We start from the raw sequence: 7,907 nt of genomic DNA, 5'->3' as shown, positions 1-7,907 counted from the left end.
ATGATACATCACAATTTAGAGCAAGATTTATGGAAATATGAACACTGAGGTACAGGCTGGTAATTTTTCCCCATACTAAGCTTCAATTATCATCCATCATAGCTTAATCTAGCTCTGATTCTTACATTCTCTCATTCATTCTTCCAACGATCCAGCCTTTGTGTGGTAAACAAGTACTTTCCTAGGCTGAGGGTAGACTCATCTATCTACGCTAGCCTTATCTAATTCCTTGAGCAATGTTTCAGAGTTTAGGAGTCCCACTATTCCAGAAGTTTCAATGTGTCTCTTATTCTAACTGTACAGCCCACTACACAGAAGGAATCTTTATGTTAATCTTATCCTGTTGGCTTTCTTTTAAGAGATAAAAAATCTTTTTCTCCTGCTTGTAACGTTGTTCTACTTCCTTTCCCCTCCAAGGACAGAATATCATTTCAGTAAGAAATTAGGTTATGCAATGTTCTTTGAGATCCAGCAGAAAAAAACAAAAAACAAACAAAGACTGGAGGACAGTCTTGTTCCAACCGAGAAAAAATTGCCATGGCAATTGAGTTTTTACATCACCACATGCTTCTAATCATCCCTCTTTTGTTGAACAATGTCTCATTATCACTCCCCGTTCTCTTCGTGGAAACAAAATCCCAGTGGTTTTTACAACCTGTTTTGATCCCCTAGCACCAAAAGGCTCTTTCATAGAAGAAATCAGTTTTTCTTTTAAATGTTTAAAAACGCATTTCAGCAAAGTGGAGGATACAAAGCTTTTTTGTGCAGTGTAGTTCGTTTTTCTCACACTGGTTGCTCATTGGGTGTTTTGAGTGGGTTCAAGGCAGGATACCGCCGAATGCTAGAACAAGAACTCCGAGCAGGACGAAACAACAGGACCGGAGACTTGAGGCTAAAGATGGAGAGCTTGGCCAGCATTCAAGCCCATATTGATCAGCCAGACTCATCTAAGATAATGGGAGAATGAAAAGGAAATTGGACTTTATGAACACTTCATGAAGACTTTTTTTCTGAAGAAATCCTTTATCTCACTCACATCTATCATGGTGACCCTACGTGCCCCTTTTGTTTCGGGTTCAATCACCCCTTCCTCTCACATGCCTGCAGAGAGAGTAGGTGTCTGAGTCTTTTGAAGCAGAAGGAAGCTGCTTTGAGTTGTTTGCAAAGCATTTTGAAGCTTCAAAGTGCAAATTGAGCACGAGCGTATTCTTCACTTTAAAAGGAAGAATGAGTCAAGACTTTGTAAAATTTTTGAGACTCTAAAGTGTCATATACTGTATTAGGTTTCCATTTAAAAACTGGTGGCTCAATAATCAAAATAATCTTCACTCGTGATCTTGTGTTATTTATCGGGGAGATTGGCGTGGGCACTGAAGGTGAGAAGCTATTTGATGTGCAAACAATGTGCAAGGTACTATCTGAGGTTTCTGTAAAATATTTCATCAAATTGTCACCACGATTCTGTGAGCAATTAGCCTCACCTCCATTTTATTGGTGGGGAAAGGGAGCCTTAGAGATGTTAAGTCATTGGCCCAGGTTGCAAAGTAAAACTGGGGTGTAAACCCAGAATCTGGTTCGTTAATTAAGTTTTTTTTTAAAACAATATCATAAAATAAGGAAGTTGAGGGCACATTCTCAGTGGAACCTTAACCAATTCCACCTATTCCAAATGAAAAAATAATAGTTATTCATTTTCCAGATAAAGCTTTTTGACTCAGCCAGAAATTTTGGGAGATGCCATTGGCAGTTGGTAAAATGAGAAGAAAGAAAGAAATAGCCAACAAAACAAATAGACAAATAGCCACTTTGGCATTTTAATACAATTTCATGCTTGCAAACCTCACCATATAACTTCAGATATTCCCTCCACCCCCTACTTCCTAATGTCTCCACTGGTCACACGTTTGCTCTCCCAATCCCATTAACTACAGCTTCCTCTGATGGTCAGTTTAATCAGGGTTTCTCAACCTTGGCACTATTCATGGTTTTGGATCTGAGAATTCATTGTTGGGGGCTGAGGGGGTGTCCTGTGCATTGTAGGAAGCTTAGCAGCATCTCTGGTCTCTACCCACTAGATGCCAGTGGCACTAGCCCCTCCAGGTGTGACAATCAAAAATGTCGGTAGACATTGCCAACTATCCCCTGGGGGAGAGGGCCAAATCATCCCCAGATGAGAACCACTATAACTAGGTTTAAACTGTCCAAACGCTAGGGAGATTTGCACTGGGGCCGCGTCTTTTGCCCTGAGGTCTAAACTCCACTGACCAACAGCCCTGAGTCTACAGACTGCTTAGTCCCAGGAGCTCAGTTCTTTTCTCACAGCTTCCGTGGGGTGACTCCTTTCGGTCTATTGTTTTGTCATAGATGCTTTAGGCCATTATCTTAGAACATGAGCTACAAATCCCTACACAACCTGGCCAGCCTCGCCTTATCTCCCTCACCTCCTTGCCCTCTACTACCTTCCAGTCACAGTGACCTCTTTCACCTCCTGGAGGGTGCCTGGAGGGGGCCTGCCCTGCCTGCCGCCCCCTTTGCTGAGCTACTTCTTACACTGTCACGCACCTCTCAGACTACATTAGGACTCCCTGCTGCAAAATTTCCTAGAACTCAGTACTTCCATTTCATAACATTTATTATAATTGGGATTAATGCCTTGAAGAATATTTGCATAAAGTCCAGTTGTTGTTGTTGGCTGCCAACGAGTCAGCCCTCTGACTCCTGGTGACCCCCATGCACAACAGAACGAGATGCCCAGTTCTGCACCATCCCCATGCTTGGCTGGGGATCAAGCCGCTGTGATTCATAGGGTTTTCATTGGCTGATTTTTGGTAGTTGATCACCAGGCCTTTCTTCCTAGTATATCTTAGTCTGGAAGCTCTGCCGAAACCTGTTTAGTATCATAACGACACACATGCCTTCACTGATAGACAGAAGGTGGCTGTGCATGAGGTGCATTGGTTAGGAATCGAACCACAGTCTCCTGCATGGAGGGCAAAAATTCTACCACTGAACCAGTCAAATTTGAACCGTGCGTGGGCAGGGGCCGTGTCTGATCTGGTCTGTGCACTCTCCCCAGCACATGGACCATGACCTGTCATGAACCAGGTGTTCAGTCAATGGCAAATGGTTGGACAAACTAATATTTATGAACAAAAATATTTTTACTTAAAAACAAATCTTTTACTAGGAAACAAAGAACTCACTATACTTCTCACCCTATGTCTTTTTAAAGAGTCCCTATATGTCAAAGAGAGATCTGAGCATCCACAGAGCTAGCAATTGTCAATTTTCCCTCCATCGGCTTTTCTAGATTGAGTTGATGGGGAAAGATGAGAGACAGGAACACTTTGTCAGTCCTGGGAACATCACAGCCCTGTACAGGTTTGGAAGTTCCTGGAAGCAATCTGAGCCTGAAATTCACAATATGCTCATTTCAAATGCCCATCATTTTGTTGCTCTCTGAATTGGAATGGAAGTCATCGCTCAGGGCTGTTATTTAAATCTTGATGTTTTCCAAGAGTTCTTGATGTTCGGTTAATGCGATCAAGAATAATCCTTCTAAAAACAGTCTCTGAGAAACTTCTGGTTCAATACAGAGGTCACAAATGGGAACACTCAGGTATCCGTTATTCATTGTTCATTCATTTGTTGATGCAATAAATGACTATTAAACACTTGTTGTTATTGTTAGTTGCCATCAAGCCAGCTATGACTCATGGGAACCCCATATACAACAGAATGAAATGTTGCCCAGTTCTGCTTCATCTTCACAATTGTTGGTATCCTCAAGTCCATTGTTGTGGACAATGTGTATTTTGAGTGTTTTCAAACCTAGGAAGCTCATCTTCCTGCACTATATCAGACAATATTCTCTTGTGATCCACAGAGCTTTCGTTGGCTAATTTTCAGAAGTAGATTGTCAGGCCTTTCTTCCTAGTCGATCTTAGTCTGGAAGCTCCACTGAAACATATCCATCATGAGTGACGCTGCTGGTATTGGAAATACCAGTGGCAGAGCTTCCAATATCATAGCAACATGCAGGCCACCACAGTACGACAAACTGACAGATGAGTGGTAGATCAAACACTTAGTCTGTGTTAAATATGGCAGTAAGCATTTCCAGGAATACCAAAATAATTTGATCTTTGCCCTAAGAGACTTAACATCTAGTAAGGGTGATAAGAAACATATTTAAATAACTATAACAAAAGCGGAAAGTGATAAATGCCTGTTGCAGTGCAGTGAATTACTTAATACGGCCCTTCTAGTCATAGTCTTTGCCACTGCACTAATAATTGGGTGGGATAATGCAGATAAGGTGCTTGTGGCCCACCAAGGGGATTGAACAGCTTGCTGCTAATGCAAACAAGGTGTATGATCTGTGATGGTTAAGGTTATATGTCAACTTGGCCAGGCCATGATTTTCAGTGGTTTGGCAGTTATGTAATGATGTACTTTGGTAGTTATGTAACGATGTAGTCATTTTTCACTTTGCGGTCTCATGTAGTTGTCCTCCATTTTGTGATCTGATGTAATTATCCTCCATTTGTGATGTGTTGTAAATCCTAGCATCTATGCCTGTGGTTATGGTCCCATTTGGGAGTGAGTTGTCTATTATGTTAATGAGGTAGGATTAGGGTGAGATGTATCTTGAGTCACCTTGATGGTTTGAGAGTTCTGTGAGACGTTGTAGTGAATTACAGGACCCAACGACAGGAGAGAGAGTACTGAGGAGAGGTAGAGTAGTTGATGTTAGAGGTAATAGAGCGGTACAGTATTTAGAAAAGTTGGACATTTGGGACATCTTTAACCTCTGCCTCATAGGAACCAGCTTTGTGCTGATCCTTCTAAAAGAAATTATTTATTTACCTGTTAAAGGTCTTATTGCCCCTTAAGTTAGCTAGAGGAATTCACAGCAGGGGAAATAGCTCGTACCAATCCTCCTAAACTCTCTGCAGGGTCTCATCACAATGGAGACTCCTTATTAAGCTCTTAAAAGTAAAAGGGGACAATTTGTCATTTAGTGTAGTAAACAAAGCAGGAAGTAGTACCACCCACACTCCCCACCTAATCTCCCATCTTTGGTCACAGGCCAGGAGACTCTCACGGCCCCACATTCTCCTGGATGGTGGCTGTAGCTGGTGACAGATGGGATGTCAGTAACCCCTCTCAGTCCACAACTTGGCTGTGTGGGGTCCCCACCAACAGTGATTATGCTGGGAAGAGCCCAAAAGATCAAGTGGGTTCTTCAGATACTAACCAAATCAGCAGGATGAGAACTGCAGAAGGCTTGGTTATAACTAAGGGTAAACCTTCTCTGATTTCCTTCCCCCCAAAACCTCACCAGAAACAATAGACCAACCTTCACTGTTCCATCTTCTCCAAGGTTGTTTTATCAAAATCAGGGGCTTATTTCTCATTAGCTCACCTACTCCTAAGACCAATTGGCTCAACTGCTTGTTTCATTTAGAAAGATGAGTCACTTTCTTATCAGAGTATGAAAGTTCATAGTCTGACACTCATTTGCTTTTTCTCCTCAAATTCCCAAACATAATCACAAATATTAAAGCACTTGCTTAGTTAAAGTTCTTTTACCCTGCTCAGCCTGTCACTGTGGGCAGGGACGATGTCTACTATGGTCTATGTACAGCCCTAGCACAACATTCATACAGCCAGTGCCCAGTGAATGTTGAATGGTTCAATATATTAATTTTATGAACTAAATTTTTTTAATGTGAAAAGGTTTTCATTATCAATAAATTAGTTTTGTTGACTACAAAGTCTATGCCATTTAAGAGGATGGAAACATTGCTTCCTGCTGAAATGATCATGGAAGGTTTTGTGGAGGAGATAGTATTTTAGCAGAATCTTTAAGGATGAGAAGATGTTATACATATGGAATTGGAAGGAACTAATGATACAGAATCATGTAAGCAAAGCCCTGAAGTCAGGAATGCATGAAGGAGGATCAGAGCGAATAAGTTTGGAAAGCTGAAATATAGAATAAATTGGGAAAGAACTTTTGAATTTTGTTCTGTAGATAATGAGAAGGTATTGAAAGACTTTGAAGAAGGGACTGATATGTTTAAAGCTGGTTTTCAAGAAAATGAATTTGGCAGCAATGCTTCAGATTGACTGAAGTACAGAAAAATTGGAAGCAGAGAAAACTGGTATGCGTGAAGGATGTTGGTATGCCTCTATGTTTATAGATTACGTTTTAGAAAGATGCTATGGTGGTTGTGCTGGATTGACCTATCGTTCATCTGTCAGGCTGGAGAAGGCTGGTTATCATAGTATAAGACCCATGTTTTTGTACTTGATGTGTTTCTGGTTTGTTTCCCTTCTGTTTAACATTTCTAAAAGATTTTGGAAATTTCCATCCTGCATCAAGTGCGAAGGTTTTTCCCCACTCTTGGAGTGAGACTGGTGGTAGTAGAAATGTCAATCAAAGAGGAGAGAGTGGAGTCCTCTTCGTCTAGCTCAACAGAATCATCTGGAGACTTAAAACAGACACACAAAAATCTGAATGCCCTAGGTCACATCCCAGATCAATTAGAGTCTCTGGGAGTAAAACCCAGGCATCGGTGTTTTCTAAAGCTCTCCTGGTAATTCCAGTAGTAACCAAGGTTGAGAACTGCTATTCCAGATGCCTCCTCCTCTCCTGGAAAGTCTTCATTGAGAGAGAAGCCTTGGAAGTCTGCTTTTGCTTTATAAAGAGCCATGCCATTTCTCTTATGGATGAAATGTTATTACTTCCATGAGAGCAGAAAAGAGGACCTGAAATAGGGTAACAATGGAAAGAACAGAGAAAAGATAACATGAGTGATAGCACATAGGAAGAGTCAACCAAAAAGTGCAGCTGATTGGCTGCAGGTATGAGGGGAGAAAAGGATGAATCAAAGTTAACACTGAGCATTTGAGCCTACATCACTGGCTCTGAGGGGGAGCTATTAACAGAATAGGGAACGTGATGATGAGCAGGTTCTGTAGGAAAAAGATGAGCTCAGCATTGAGCAAATTGAGTTAGAGGTGTCAGCAGGACATTAGGTGGAGATGTCAGGCAAGAATTAAATATATATGGATGAAGCTTTGGAAAGAGGCCGTGGCTGGGGGAATAGATTTGGGAATCAGCCACATTAAGGTTAATGGAAGATACATGAAGAGGTACTGGATGAACTACTAAGGGGAAGACTCTAGAACGAGAAGAGAAGGAAACTAAGGACAGGTCCTACTCACAACCTACTTTCACCCCCAACCCCCAAATATCATCCTTTCTCCAACTCTGTTTCTTAGTATTGTACATTTGCAATCCTCTGTCAGAGCGTTTCTCACCTCTCAGTGATCCAATAGTGCATTTACATCTCTGTCTCCCAGCTCTATACTCAACTTTGTCAAATGCAAGGTTGTGAGAAATTAATTTTTGTATTCACCAGTGTTGAGCCAATGCCCAACCCATTGTTGTCCAATATGTGTTTAATTAATGAATGGAAAAGTGAATTGATGGAAACAGTAGAGCCCCAAAGGAGCCGGGGTGGCATAAGTGGTTTGCAATCAGCTGCTAACCTAAAGGTTGGCTGTTCAAATTCACCCAGTGGCACCAGAGAAGAAAGGACTGGTGAACTGCTTTGGTAAAGATTACAGCCTAGAAAACCCTATGGGGAAGTTCTAGTCTGTAACACATGGGATCACTATGAATCAGAACTGACTCGGGGGAGGCGTGGTCAACATGGCGGAGTAGTTAGACGCTTCCTATATCCCTCTTACAACAAAGACCTGGAGAAACAAGTGATTTGATTCTATGTGAATATCTGGGAGCCCTGAACAAGACACGATTAAGAAATCCGTCTGAGTGATACGGGAGAGGGAGACCGTTTGGAAGAGGTGAGGAGGGCCAGAGCTGCAGCGGC

The sequence above is a fragment of the Trichechus manatus genome, unplaced genomic scaffold (genome assembly GCF_000243295.1).
Source record: "Trichechus manatus latirostris isolate Lorelei unplaced genomic scaffold, TriManLat1.0 scaffold00022, whole genome shotgun sequence".
NCBI classification, from domain to species: Eukaryota; Metazoa; Chordata; class Mammalia; order Sirenia; family Trichechidae; genus Trichechus; species Trichechus manatus.
Note: the sequence above shows the minus strand (reverse complement) of the source record.